The following is a 13,988-nucleotide window of genomic DNA, read 5'->3' on the forward strand; positions in this document are numbered from 1 at the left end:
TAAGGACCATAATTAATGTTTATATCCTAATGCAGAAATGCCTCATCAACCTAAATCCAATTTTATTATTATCTACAGTAAATGATACTGAGCTCTAGATCATTATAGGAACTGTAGAACTGATTTGATGATTTATAACATTTCTTTATGTTATGAGAAAGGAAGGTTATTAGCTGTCCAGTCAGCTTCCACAGTGGAACAGTTTCAACAAATAGGGTGTTTCAAATTAAATGTTTTATTAAGAAATATAATGACTAAATGTATTAAATGAAGCCACATTATGTCCTTGAGTGGTAGAGATGTTTGCAGTTGCTGCCTTAAAGCATCTGGGAATATCATTAACACTGGATTTGTAATATTTGTAATAATCAAATGCTGTTTACTTTTTTCAATAGGGTGTGAGTTCACACACACACACACACACACACACACACACACACACACACACACACACACACCCTGAACTCCCCATCTCAGATGACCTTCTCCCTCATGATCCTCTCAATCCCTTTTATAATTCGCAGCTCTTTGAAATCTTCAACTTCCTGGGGGAGATTTTCATCTTCAGCTACATGGGATATGTTTTGTTGACGTTCCCTCACCATGTCTTCAAAGCCCTATTCATTTCTGGGGCATTTGTATCCTTTCTGCTTTATGATGGAGCATCTTCACTCCCTGCTGTACAGCCTTTGGAGCCCATTCAGAATTTAGAAATTTAGTTCTGTTATGTTTTGTTCTGTCTCCTCAACCTTCACTCATATTTCTTATCTGCACAATCATCTGCCACTTATTTGACCGGGGTGGTTTCACTATTTCTAACTCTTCCTTCTCACTACAGCAGTACTGTAATTTTCTAAATAAATTCCTAAAATAAATAAATAAATAATAATTCAGCTCTTACAGGCTTGAGCTGGTGAGGTTTTTAAATGTCCTGATCTCTGCAGATCCGTAACATTAATGAAATTCCATTTTAAAATCAGACTGCAGTTACTGTTACTTCTGCTTGTCTTCTGTTCTCAAGAAAAACAAGATGTTTGCCAGTTTGAAATAAGCTTACAATGCTTTAAAATACAGTGGGCTGGATTATTAAATGCTGTTGAAGTTGAAGATTCGATTGTATTAGTTCCACAAACTGCACTGTAAGAGGTTCTTGTTATTTGTTATTGTATTCTGGTTGTAGTAAAGGAAAAATCCAACCTAAAGGGTTTGTAAAATTGTTAAGCAGTTATTTTGTTTTTTTCTGGAAAATAACCAAGTGTAGACAGTGTTGAAATTAATAGTTGATCAATGGACTTGACAGAACATTTCTAAACAGTGATAATGGCAGTCGATTGATTTTAGCCACACACAGCAATTGCTGCAGCTTGTTAAAAGCGAAAAGTCATTTAAATTCGAGTGAACAAGGAATATGAAGATGTTTTCACAGCCTTGGTAGAGAGTTTGACATCACGTCCAAACCCTTCCCAGGCAGATGCACTACCATCTAAAACATCAACAGCAAAGTTTTCTGTCTAGAATTGAATGAGGTCCACATTACCGCAGAAAGCACGCAAGCAGATATCTATCACTCAAGATTTTTTAGTTGCTCAACTGGCAACAGCCTCTGTCCCCCACAATGCATGCAGCCAGAGTGCATGTAAAAACGTAAAATGATACTCATCCACTTGTAAAGTTAAACTGTCATAACAGATGTCTGATATTTACAGTGGTTGTTGCATCCATCAGAGTGCTTCCTGAGGGGAACAGAGGGGGTAACATCGGACTGCTGGCTACTCATTGTACTATTGTTCTTGCCTGAGAGCTAGCTTCACATAGCTTATGCCTGAGGAATGACTCTAGTGGCAACAGTCCAAGGAAGTCTTCTTTCACGGTCCAGTGATCGGACGGCCAGCAATTATTATTACGATCCATCTTCAACCAGGGTCAAAGAAGCCAAAGAAACAGTCGACTGAGTGGATCCTGTCTCCTATTCTCTTATGTTCAGTCCAAAAGGCTGCCAGTAGGAAAATGTTTGACTTGAGCACTGAGGCTAAACAAAGCACTAACAAACTAACCCTAATGAAAACTGACCCAGATGTACAAACAGGTATACATGGAGGTTTCTGGAAATGGAGTTTTCAACCCTGTTAATCTCTCTTTGGTTACTCAGTAGATTTTAATCGCTCTAGCTTGCAGCCTTTGCCAGTGACAATGGAGATGGGCTTTACTGGAAATGAGGCTAAGATGAAAGTGCTTAATTACCTCCATTGAAATTGCTCAGAGGCCTTTGATAAAGAGAAATTACTGCTTTTGGGAGCAGGATATTGCTTTTGAAAATCCATAGGGTGCATGAGATCTAATATTGACTGCATGGTGCGAGGGAGTACTGTTTTAGTAAAAGCCCTGTAAGACCAAGTCCCCGACCAAAGATATTGGTCCCTTTATTATTCCAGACTTACTGGAATAGCTACAATTCCTTCTCCATATGATGCTAAAAAAACAGGTCTCTCTGGAGGGTTTTTATGCACTTTTATGACATTCAAAAAGATTCTTAAAAATTCTGATTTAAAAGCATCAATAGCCCAGCCTCTCCTGGTTCATCAAGTACTACTAACAGCACCTACTTGAGGATCTGAGTGGGGTTCAGACAAGGTTCTAAGGTTAAATGGGGGTACAGTAACCTTAACTAAAATATGACAAAATGTGATAATTTTATCCTGGACGGCAGCTATGTCCCTGATAATTGAACAGATAGCCTCTCCCGTGCTGCCCAGGACACTTAGCATTCAGTCCCATTCTACGTGAAACATCAAAGTGTGTGTGGAGGGCAGAGACAGCTGGCAGAGCCTGATTGGCTCCATGCCTCGGCGTGGTGCTACATCCTGTGTTTGCATCCTAAACAGAAAATATTCAGTGATTATTATTTTTTAATATGTGTTTGTGTATGTGTGCAAGCATTTAATAATATTCTTGTTACTTTTATATCCTGACTTTGTATTTTTATATTTATTATTGATATGTATTTTGTCTAATATCTTTTAAAAGGTTCAAAGCAGAACCTTAACTCACTAATATTTTGGCCTGAAGTTAAGTACAACTTACTCCCCAAATTTCAATGTGAACTTGCTGATTCATAAGTGTATTTCAAGTGTGTCTGAGTGTGTCTCAGTTGTAAGTATTCTCCTTAATCTGCACCCAATACAAACAGCTTTCCATCTTTATTTCAAGAGCGTGCAACATCTACCCTTTATCTTTCCTGCTCAACCTAGGCCGAACAAACAAGATACCTCACAACTTCCAGCACTTTATGATGTTTGCAGGTATTTGTTTTTATTTTTTACTGGTTTGAAATCTTGTTGAGATTAGAGCTGACTGAGCTTTGGCTGCCACTATGATAAATATTGGATTGGTGATGTCATTGCTCTAAGAAATTCAAAAATGGAAACTTGAAATACTGAAAAATGAAAAACTGGGCTTGAAAGTTCTTTAATTATTCCATTCTCTTCACAGTCTGCAGCTAATGGCAGACAGTGATAAAAATGGGGAGTGTGCTACGGGTGTGCATGCAGCTAGCGGCTTCCTTAGTCATTTTATCAACTCACCACCCTCATTGTAGAAGCTGTGTTTGCACTTATTAAAATTGTCAAAATCTTTGATATTTTTAAAAAAATAATTCACTCTCAGCCTTTTTTATTTTTGTAGCTGTATTTTGGGAGGGCGCGTAAATAAAGCATTTCCTCACATTAGCATCTGAAACTAATGGTTAAAGCTCTCAGTGGGGTGATGATGGAGGAGAAGGGAATGTTTGATTTGAAGTGATGTGGGGTAGTGCAGCAGCAGCATGTTTCACTGCTTGCATGACCCACTTTACCTCTTACGTAAGAAGGTTTCTTTGTAGAAAGCCCTTGTCTTTCTATTTTTTAAAACTCCCCCACTACCACCATCCCTCATCTGTTTCTTGTTGTAATAAAGGATTTGCTCTGGAAACTGCTTTGGCTTCAAATGCCATGACCCCATTGTACAGCCATTTTTAGGTTTTTTTTGACACCATTTGCTGGCACCTGGGTGATGACAGCTACTATATAGTCAGGCTGACATCGGTTATGTATGGTTAAAGTTATTAGCTAGACTGCTCTCTAATGCTTCTTTTTAATAATTGCTTTGCAGTTGGTTGTCTTGTGGTTTGATGGATGGCAGCAATCCAGCTGTTTGCTCAGAAATGTGTTCTCTGCCCTCAGGTCTGAGGGGGGCTGTGACGTTCAGCCTGGCCATACATCTAGACAGATCCACAGATGGGAGGCGCACCATCCTTACCACTACTCTGCTGCTGGTATGCTTCACCATCTGGGTGCTGGGTGCAGCTGCTGATCCTATTCTACGCAGTCTCGATATCAGGTTAGTGCCAACACTTTCCTGAGAAGCACAGTCAGCGTGATGCAAGTCAAACCTTCCCTCCCATCGCTCATCTCTCTAACTCTGTCTCCATCACTTGTGATTTTTTTTGTCTCTTAAACCAACAGAGACAGCCACTGCTTGATTAGACCCTCACATTAAGTGTGCAGCTCACTTAATATGCAGTAGCTCTTTGTAAAGCATTTCTCGGCATGTTTGAATCCTGCTGCTCCCTCCTCCCCTTGTGCATCAGCCCAGCACAGGCACAGCTCTCTGTGTCTCCTCCAGCTCTGCCATTAGTGATTTGCACAGCTGTTGCACAGGGACAAACAGGTTTACAGGTCCTTGAAAACATGTAACACTAGAGATAACAATAAACATATTATCCATATTGTAACATTTTACGCATATAAAATGTAAACGTGAGTATACAAAAGACAAAGTATAGCTTCATAATGAAAACACAAAATGAGTGCTGTTTTTTTTCCTTTAAACTCTGAATACTATCTGTGGTTCAAGGCCAGTGGGTGATAACGATTAGGAGTGCAGAAGAGGCGTGAAGGATGCAAGGCAGTAATTACATACTTATATTATTAAAGTGTAATCTATGGTCCAGATCACAGGGGTATAATTGACTCCCACTGTCTTGCGAGGCAGTGCTTTTGAATCACAGTGCGAGCGTGTTCATCTCTGTCAGTGATGCCTGTAAGAAATATATATTGACAGTGCAGAAATAAATGAAAAGCAAATAATGTTGCCTGTTCTGAAGATTTAAAGCAACAGAAGAAGCAAATCAAACTAGTGAGAACAAAGAGTGTCGAATCAAGTCCAGGTATTAAAATGGAAATTGCTCAAGAAAAGCAAATAATTGATGTTTATAACTCTATTAAAAGCAAAAACATACAACAAGATACATCCAAAAGTGCCTACCTTGGAGCATTTCTGAACATTAAAATACCCTCTCCCAAAGCATCAAAACACAGACAATGAAGCAATTTGTGATGTGAAACAAAACCTGGCTCTGCTCTGTCGTTAATGAATTCCAAATTGGCTCTGGTAATTCAATCTGCCACGTTGTTTGTTTGAGCTTTTACAGCCAAATAAGCTTCATTTCATTGTAATGCTAACGTTTATGAACCAGACAAAGAACCAATATCTGTGAAAGTCCCTCGGGGCACTAGATTTGTGTCCGCAAAGTCTGGTCTCTTGCTCAGCATTAGAGAAGCGTCAAGTCCTGTCTACACCAAGACTGAACGTGCGGAAGAATTCAGGGTCTCATATGCTCCCGGCAGTTGTGTGGTGTGTTTTTAGCCGAAAAATACTTAAAGGAGACTCATCCAGTATTTATAAAACAACAATGTATGAATTTCTTTACTGTTTAAGTACATCCTCTCTGGTGGCAGCATTTAAACACCCACTGACTTATACATCCTGACCTGTACAGGGTGTACCCCCCCACAACCAGTTAGGATAGTCTCCAGCCCCCCCATAACTCTACTCAGATAATCTGTTACAGATAATGGATGGATGGATGGAGATATTTATGACTCAGTCAGAATTTTCCAACAGAGCTCGACCCAGTCATAATCCATAACTTCACAAACAAACAAAAACAACCCATCGCTTACAGTACTAGATGAGTGCATAACGTGAGGGATATTTTCAGAGAACAGCTCTGTTTTCCTCACTTGTCATCCCAAACTCCCACCTCTGCTTCCCTCTTCATCTCCCTTCGCTCATCCGATTGTATGAAGTGAAGGGACAACTTACAAGTTTGAAAGACTTCATTTCTGTGAATAATACATTACCTCTCTTCACCTGAAGCAAATATAACTTCCATTCCATTTTTGGAAATGGTTTTGCAGAGGAGTCTTTGAAAGTTGTACTCTGAGTGAAATTACTCTATTTTTTTTTTTTTTTTTTTGGCCCTGCAGCTACCTCAAAAGAACGACCACTACTTGCATCAAATCAAAAGAGAAGAGGTAGTCCATACTTTGTTTCCACTTTGTGAAATGTATTCAAGGGAGTTGCTATTGCAGTTTATTTGGGACTTTGCATGTCTATTCATGCAGTAAATGAGGCCAGTCTGCAAGTTCCCTTACTGTAGACAGGAAATGGTGATGAATATCTATTTCTTTAGTCTGTTCTACTGAATCTGTTTTACCAGTGATTTCTCATCAAAAACTGAACACCGGTGCTGCTGTTCTCATTCATCAGCTGTTTACAGATTTCAGTGGGCAAGCGGTTATGTCTTGCAGACAAATGCACAGACAGACGAGCTGACTGAGCTATTGAATATCTCGTTTTATCAGTGCAGTACATATGTTCTGTTTATCGCTATCACCCCTGCACAGTTTAAACTAGTAATGTAGAACAGCTTCCAACCACAAAGCAAAGGCATCAGAATTCACGAAGGTGAGAAAATTGATTATTTTTTTATAACAGTCTAAAAGGAAACACGTGTACACAAACACACACTCCCGCACACCATGCAGCAGAGAGCTGAGAAGAGAAATTTAGTTACATTCATGGGCTGCATGTGTAGATAGACGGTAAAGGCTCAAACAGACATGAATGACAAAAAGCTACCTCAGTTTTGAGTCAGCTCCCTGTGCAGTCAGACATCACTACACCAGACACAATGTGCTTTTAAAAGCCAGACTATCTGCTTCTCCTTCACTAAGCAATTGCTCTCTTTACCTTTCCATTTCAGTCTCAATTTCAAGGTACATTATTGGCCACTCTTGAGTTTCATCAAGTCGCCACAAAATAACCTTCTTATAAATAATCCATAAACTTTTGGATTTATGATCAATTGCGAACTGGTGAATTGTGGTTTGTTTACGCCACTCGGGTTTGAGAAAAGAAATAAATGACTTCAATACTTGGTTTTAGGCGATAAAATCGTTTTTACAAATAATGACAGTGATGTCGCTTTTCCCATTTAATGTATTTTACTTTAAGCGTCAAGTTTCGGGGAAAATCCTTTACTCTCCTCACAGTTTGAAACAAAGTCAAAAACTGTTCCAGTTTCTGTCTGTTCTTCAGGGGGAAACCCAAGCTGCATAGCCTAAAAGAAGCTAGTTGGACAATAAGTTTGAATAGGCCTATATGTATGTGTACACCTCACTTCATGCAGAGACTGGCTGTCTGTATGGTGAGGTGTAACACACACCCACTCGTTCTGCTTGGAGTCATGAAACAACTCATTGTAGCCAGGAGGATAAAAACTAATGTTGCTAATGTTTGTGTTACCATGTTTGTGTTACCATCAGCTTTGTACCACCATGGAAAATAATCCTGTGTTTGTTGCTGATGTTCAAACCATTATTTTCAAGTGACTTATATGCCGTGGTAAGTTGATATGATCCCTGCTCAAGGCCGTTTCAGTCCTAATGGGATTTATTCAAAGTCAATTATAGGCCACTGACACAGTATCATAGTCACATAGCCCTTATCAGGTATGGCCTGTCTCTTTGGCCTTGATAAGAGCTTTGCATGGCAGGGCACCCACGTGAAGACGTGAGGCCCAGTCATAGGGAGCAGTCTGGAGTTCAAGCTTTTGAACACTACAGACGTGTCCTCTTCAATACTGTCAGTCTGAACATCAGTATTTTTCTTCTCTGACAAATAATTTTATTTTAATTAAAGCATCAATTATTAGTGGCACTTGTAGCTATACATCACCAGGTCAGCACATCTAGACTACAATTTGTAGAGAGATTTTGCATATTGGCTACAATTCAGTTAAATCTCCAACTGCATGACAGTCTTGTGTTCAGATTCATGTGAACCATGAACTCAAAAAGATCAGATATGACTTGGAGGAATTGAGCATTACGGCCAGTAATAGGAGTGCTATTTCCTCTTTAAAGTTTTGTGAGATGGTGTCATTCCAAAGTATATCATGTTGGAGCACAACTAGTGTCAGGCAGGCAGGAGGCTGCTCTCTGCTGTAGCCTTTTTCAGTGTGTGAGTCATTGTCTGCGTTTGTGTGCTAATGTACATATAAATGAGCAAATGACAACTCAGAGGCTAAGACGTAACAGCTGGAGCCTGGCTAATGACTGGCCTGTTTGTTATGAGTGGACAGATGGACAAATGAAAAACCACGTCTGTGATGTCACTCGTTCTCCTTCATGCCCCACTGACCTCTTATCACTCTCGCCCTTACGTTCTCACAAACTCACTGGGTTTCTTTGACATCCATCTGCCTGTAAAGTTCGGATAAGAGTCTACAGGACAATATAATACCAGAATAAGACATGGAAAAGGCCACACATCACCTCCATCCTGATATGTAGGCATTCCAGACTGAAGGAGAAAGGAAAGTCACACACATATCCTCATGTACACGCTGCCCATAATAAAAAGATCCCCATAACTCCAAAGATAAATGGCTTCTATGTACATAGGTTTGCCCGTTCTGATAAGGAAAGCAGACAGTAAGACAGAGGAGGAGAAGCTTACATCCTGACTTCAGTGGGTTCGCTTTGAAACAAAGTGACATGGGAAAATAAAAGAGAAATGTGAATTATAAGACCGATCTAAAGCAAGGAAGACTTTGGACCTTAGAGAGAGAACCAAGATTTTTCTTTCTTGCTTTAAAAAATGTAACATATTAAATGAAACCCATTCTTTAATGGGATTTACAATAAGTGAAGGGGTGTTAGGAGACTGTCTCTCTGTTGGTCTGATTTGGACACTTTTTATGCCTACAAAACACATTCATTATTAATGTAGCCTTATGATCTGGTGATAGATGGGAGCTATAATACTGTGGCCCAAACATTTTGTTGCTGTTATTTATCAAAACAACGTGCAGTTTTTTCCTCTTTCCCCCCTCACTTCTTTTCTTCCCCTGTTCCTCCTTGGGTGATTTACCCTCCCTCGTTGTACCAAAGTTTAAGTCTCATTTCTCATTCCAATGAGCTCAGCTCCATTTGGTGACAGGGTTTAGATGCGCAGCATTAAGTCACAGTGGACCCCTGCACATTCTGCCAGCTGCACCTACCATTTATTATGTCTCTTGAGTGTCTAAGAATCAAGCTTCATTTTCAGATGGGTCTCTAATCAGTCAGGGGAAAGACTGCCATCAGAATTCAACCTGTACTGATTTGGCACTAGCTCTCGGCTCCGAATCAACCTGACATTTCTTGTCATTTCTGTTGTCACAAGGCAGCACAGACTTATCACCACGAAAGTATTGATGGTGCTCTTCTAATGCTAAAGTTGTCTACTGTATGTACTTCGCACTCATCCTATATTTATGAAGGGGCAAAGAGTCAGTCAGCGCAATGCAGTTGGTTGTTGCTGAGACTTCAGCTTTGTATTCGGTGTCAGGATAACTAGGACCTTATTTGAGGTTGTTGCAGTTGAGAACATAATGAGAGTGATGGAAGCTGGGGGAGGCCAGTGAGTTATGATTCTGATGCTGATCAGACGTGAAATGTTATCTCTTCACATTACCCTGCCAGCGTCACTCTCTGGGGCACCAGATATAAATGGTCCTCTTCCAGCCCAACTATCAACACACATATGATAGCTTATTGTTGAGCTGTGTGTGTGTGTGTGTGTGTGCATGCTGATGATACACAGGTGGGAGCTTGAGGGCATGTGTATGCCAGTGTTAATGCACCGTTCTCCCCTCTGACACACAGTTCAATGGATTCCCTCTCACAGGGGACTGATAGTTGTGGTGGTGTGCAGAGAGACTGAACAGATTGCCGTGGTAACTGTGTCTGTCAGATCCACCAATATGGCGAGCTTATCAGGTGGAGATTGACTCTAGACAGAGGTCTTGTACATTGGAGTCCTGCACTTCAGTCCACACTAAAATGGCCCAGAGGCACGGCCTAATGGATATGACGTCAATATGAGGAGGGAGGAGGGGGACCATTAAAAAGAGCATCAGGGCAATAAAAGTGCCCACTCCACTTGTGTGTGTGTGTCTATGTGCTTGTGTGGGTGTATGAGGGCAGATAGAAGCTCTAAATGCAGAACCAGGAATTTGTGCATGCACAAAAAGATAGTGGTTTTTAAGTATTTTTGAGTTTATTTTTTTAAAAAGAAGTCTCACTTATGTGCCAAAGAGGGAGGGAGGTGGAAGAGAAAATATAGTGAGAACATCAGTATGTGCTGTGTATATCTCTGGCAGGTGTCTGTGGGCTGAAAGAGGATCCACACATGAGTATGAATAATAAAACAGACACCGAGCGCCTCTGCTGTGTGCTCTCTCACAGATGCACAAATGCAAACATACACAAACGCACATGCACACACATTTTTCTGCTCCACTGGTGGATGAACAATGCTTTAAGAATGTGGTCTGCGTGGAATTCTCAAAGGGAAACTAGTAATGAGGGTTGATGGATGGTACTGATGGGGCTAAATTTGCAGCACTGCAGAGAGCTGCGGAGGTAGAGATAGAAAGTGCATTCGAAACACTTGTTCCCAATGCTTTCTTGGTGTGTGTGTGTGTGTGTGTGTGTGTGTGTGTGTGTGTGTGTGTGTGTGTGTGTGTGTGTGTGTGTTGTTTACAAGAAAGTCATGCTGTGTGTTGAGAGTCGTGGGGGCTACTCTTTGGAAGCAAAGAGCACTAATGAATCCAACTTACCCAGCATTCTCAGCTGCCTAGCGACCTCACCTCTCAATCATTCTCAATAGGCACCTCTTATTTATAGAGCCATTATTTTTAGCCCTCTATAATTTCAGCACTCTGCCTCTTGAAGAATTAACAGAAAAGCATTGATGGGAAAAATGGTGACAGAAAATAGAAGCGAGACAGCCTGAAAAGACTGAAGAATACTTTCAATCATATTCATTTTTATTCTTAAATAATTCTTAAAGTAATTCTTAAACTTAGTTCTGATTTTTTTTCAACTGAATTAGATTTTAACAAATTTTACTTGCAAATTTAATTCCCGGGACTAAAATAGTGGTTACAATATGCCCTTGCATTAAACCCAGTGTTAAAAAGTTAATGAGACAAAGAGTATACAGCCATGCAAGCAGCTCTGTGAGGCAGACGCAGTAATGCTTTGAGTCGAGCACTAAGAGACTCACAACGCAATTCTAACATGCTAATGTTTAGTATGCAATGTTCAAAACGCTTATCCTTGATGTTGTTTTGGTATATGATGTTTTATTCTGAATCTAAAGTGCCATTAGAGGATTACCAGAGTCAGCAGGCAATATCCTATGGAGGCAATTAACATCTCCTAAAAGTAATAATAATGATCCATTCAACTGCAGGTAAGATGTTTAAGTCTGTACCAATGTTTACCACACAATCAATATTGTCATCCATAGAGCCCCTCCTCCAGCTTGGCTAATAGGTCTTTAAACACCCCTTAAGACATTAATCCCCTCTTTTTGGGTTGGTAACTACCTAAGCACTCATCATTGTTAAGGCACACTGCTGCTTTTTCCTGTGTATTAAATACACAACAAGGTTGAAACCTGTCCGTTTTTAATTTTGGTCAACACTGTGAAATCCAGGCCCCCTGAGGTGGTTTTGTTTGGTCCCAACTGCTTGTTCTTGAGACAGGAAATGATTGGCCAGAGAGAGAACAACAGCGTTGGCAAAAGATGAACTCCCAATACACAGATGAGAAAAGAGAGACAGATTTAACGGTTCAAGAGAACGGGCACACACAGAGAGAGTGGAGGCAGGAGAGGCGCAGGGCACAGAGAGGGAAATGGATGTCGACTAACTATGAGACAATCAAGTGAAACAGGAGAGTGAGCGCTGGAAGATGGTAATTTATTCGGTCGTGAAAGCCTCCCAGCATTGGCACTGCACAAATCAAGCCGATGAAACCCAATCTTTAGGGCAATGAAGATGTGAATGAAGATATGTGAAACTGTTATGTAACTGGTACATAGCTTAGAGTAACACTTCACAGTATGGCACAGGAAAATGTGAGCAGTAAGTGAGGAGCACATCAGGAATAACCTGATAATGAATTAATCTTGAATGACTTGCTCTGTACCAAGGACTATATAGTAGATAATGAAGAGCTGTGGATGAAACTTCACCCACAGAAATTATGTTATGTGTTGTCTGCATCTGTTTGTATAGCCTCCTGTTTGTCGTTAGACTGTGGACCCCCGCCTCCAGGCAGAACCAGAGGAGAAGAAGAATAGTCTTGGCAGGCCTTGAGTTGGCCATCTGGTTCTTTGGACGTGGTCAGTCTGAATTATGTCCTTCTGCCTCTCACACACACTCAATCCCATCCTCTTTCTACTGGCTTTCTCGTTTACTGTATTTCAGCGAGCCTCTTACATGCACAGGCACAGTGCACCCGGCTGTCCAGTCTGTCGTGTCCCGTGGCCATGTGTCTGTACTTCTGTTGAGAGGGTCTGTGCTTTCAGGCAGGAAAGGGGAGGGTGGTGAGGGCTCATATCGATTCATACCCGCCAGCAACGTGCCAAGAAGCTGCTTTCATAATCCTCCCTCTTAAATAATTCACCACTCGCCCTCAAAATTTCATCAGCACCTACATATAGAGAACAATCTCCCCTTAAGCTGCAGCGGCATTGTGAAGAAGGTGTGCGAACAAGAAAGGGAGGGGGTGATGAACAGCAGACGTGTAAGCAGGCGGAAGATAGTGGGGTGATGATACTCCTGTCCAAAACCCAAATCAACTTTTTGTAGGCCACCATTGCAGGCATCTGTGCATCCCCAGACGTGACAGGACACCACTTCCATGCCTGGAGGGTGTCAGAGAGTGTTTTGACACTTCATCTGATTTGTCGAGCAGATTCAACTAATGGTCATCCACAACCCCTGGCTACTGTGGCTGCGGACACAGAGCAATGCCATGTCCTTATAGAATCATCTTGGTAATTTTCTAAATAATCATATTTTGCAAGGTCACCATGCAGATGCTGAAACCAACAATGAATCTTCTTTACTTACGTTTGATTTATGGTTGATACTTGTCAGTCGGCAGACTGGATCACCCTATTTGTCTGTGCCATTGAACAGCCATTGCTGTCAAAAACAGTTAAAACCAGGACAACAATAGAGGTCTAACAAACAAGACACAGACAAACAAGCTAACAAGCCACCAAATGTGAGTGGAGAAGATTTATGTAGGTGTTAGGGTCTGTATGACAATATAATTGATTTCTAAAATGACCACAGTTACAAATATACTTCTCACTATCATCTCTTGCTGCCTTTCTCAAAGTCCTTTTCAAATCATCATCCAGTGCAGGGTTAATTTGATAACATGTATCAAACCTTATGTGAAATACAGTGATACAAAAACCCTATTGTCTGTTTTCATTTAAGAGACAAGGGAATCTCTCATCTTTGCAGCAGAAAGCAGTCAACCAATACCAAGCACACAAAAAGCTTAATTAAACCCAATACCGGTATGTCCTATCTCTGAGATTTGCCTGATAGACTTAGCTGGTGGTAGCAGACACCACCCTCGATCCTTTGTAATAAAGAGATTGCACTGTCCAAATATGACAACCAAACACAGGATCAAGATTCAGAGCCAGACGAGAGCGGCGAGAGTGAGAGAAAAGAAGAAGAAAGGAAGGGAGGAATAAATAAAGTCAAGAAATATGATTTGTTTTTTTAGGCCCCAAAGTTATGAGTG

The 13,988-nt window shown here is 40.8% G+C and overlaps 1 pseudogene; it reads left to right on the forward strand.

Annotated features, from left to right (window-relative positions):
* LOC137104793 (sodium/hydrogen exchanger 9-like) overlaps positions 1 to 13,988 on the forward strand; it is a 52,061-nt pseudogene that overhangs the window by 21,196 nt on the left and 16,877 nt on the right.

Source organism: Channa argus, chromosome 19 (assembly GCF_033026475.1).
Source record: "Channa argus isolate prfri chromosome 19, Channa argus male v1.0, whole genome shotgun sequence".
NCBI classification, from domain to species: domain Eukaryota; kingdom Metazoa; phylum Chordata; class Actinopteri; order Anabantiformes; family Channidae; genus Channa; species Channa argus.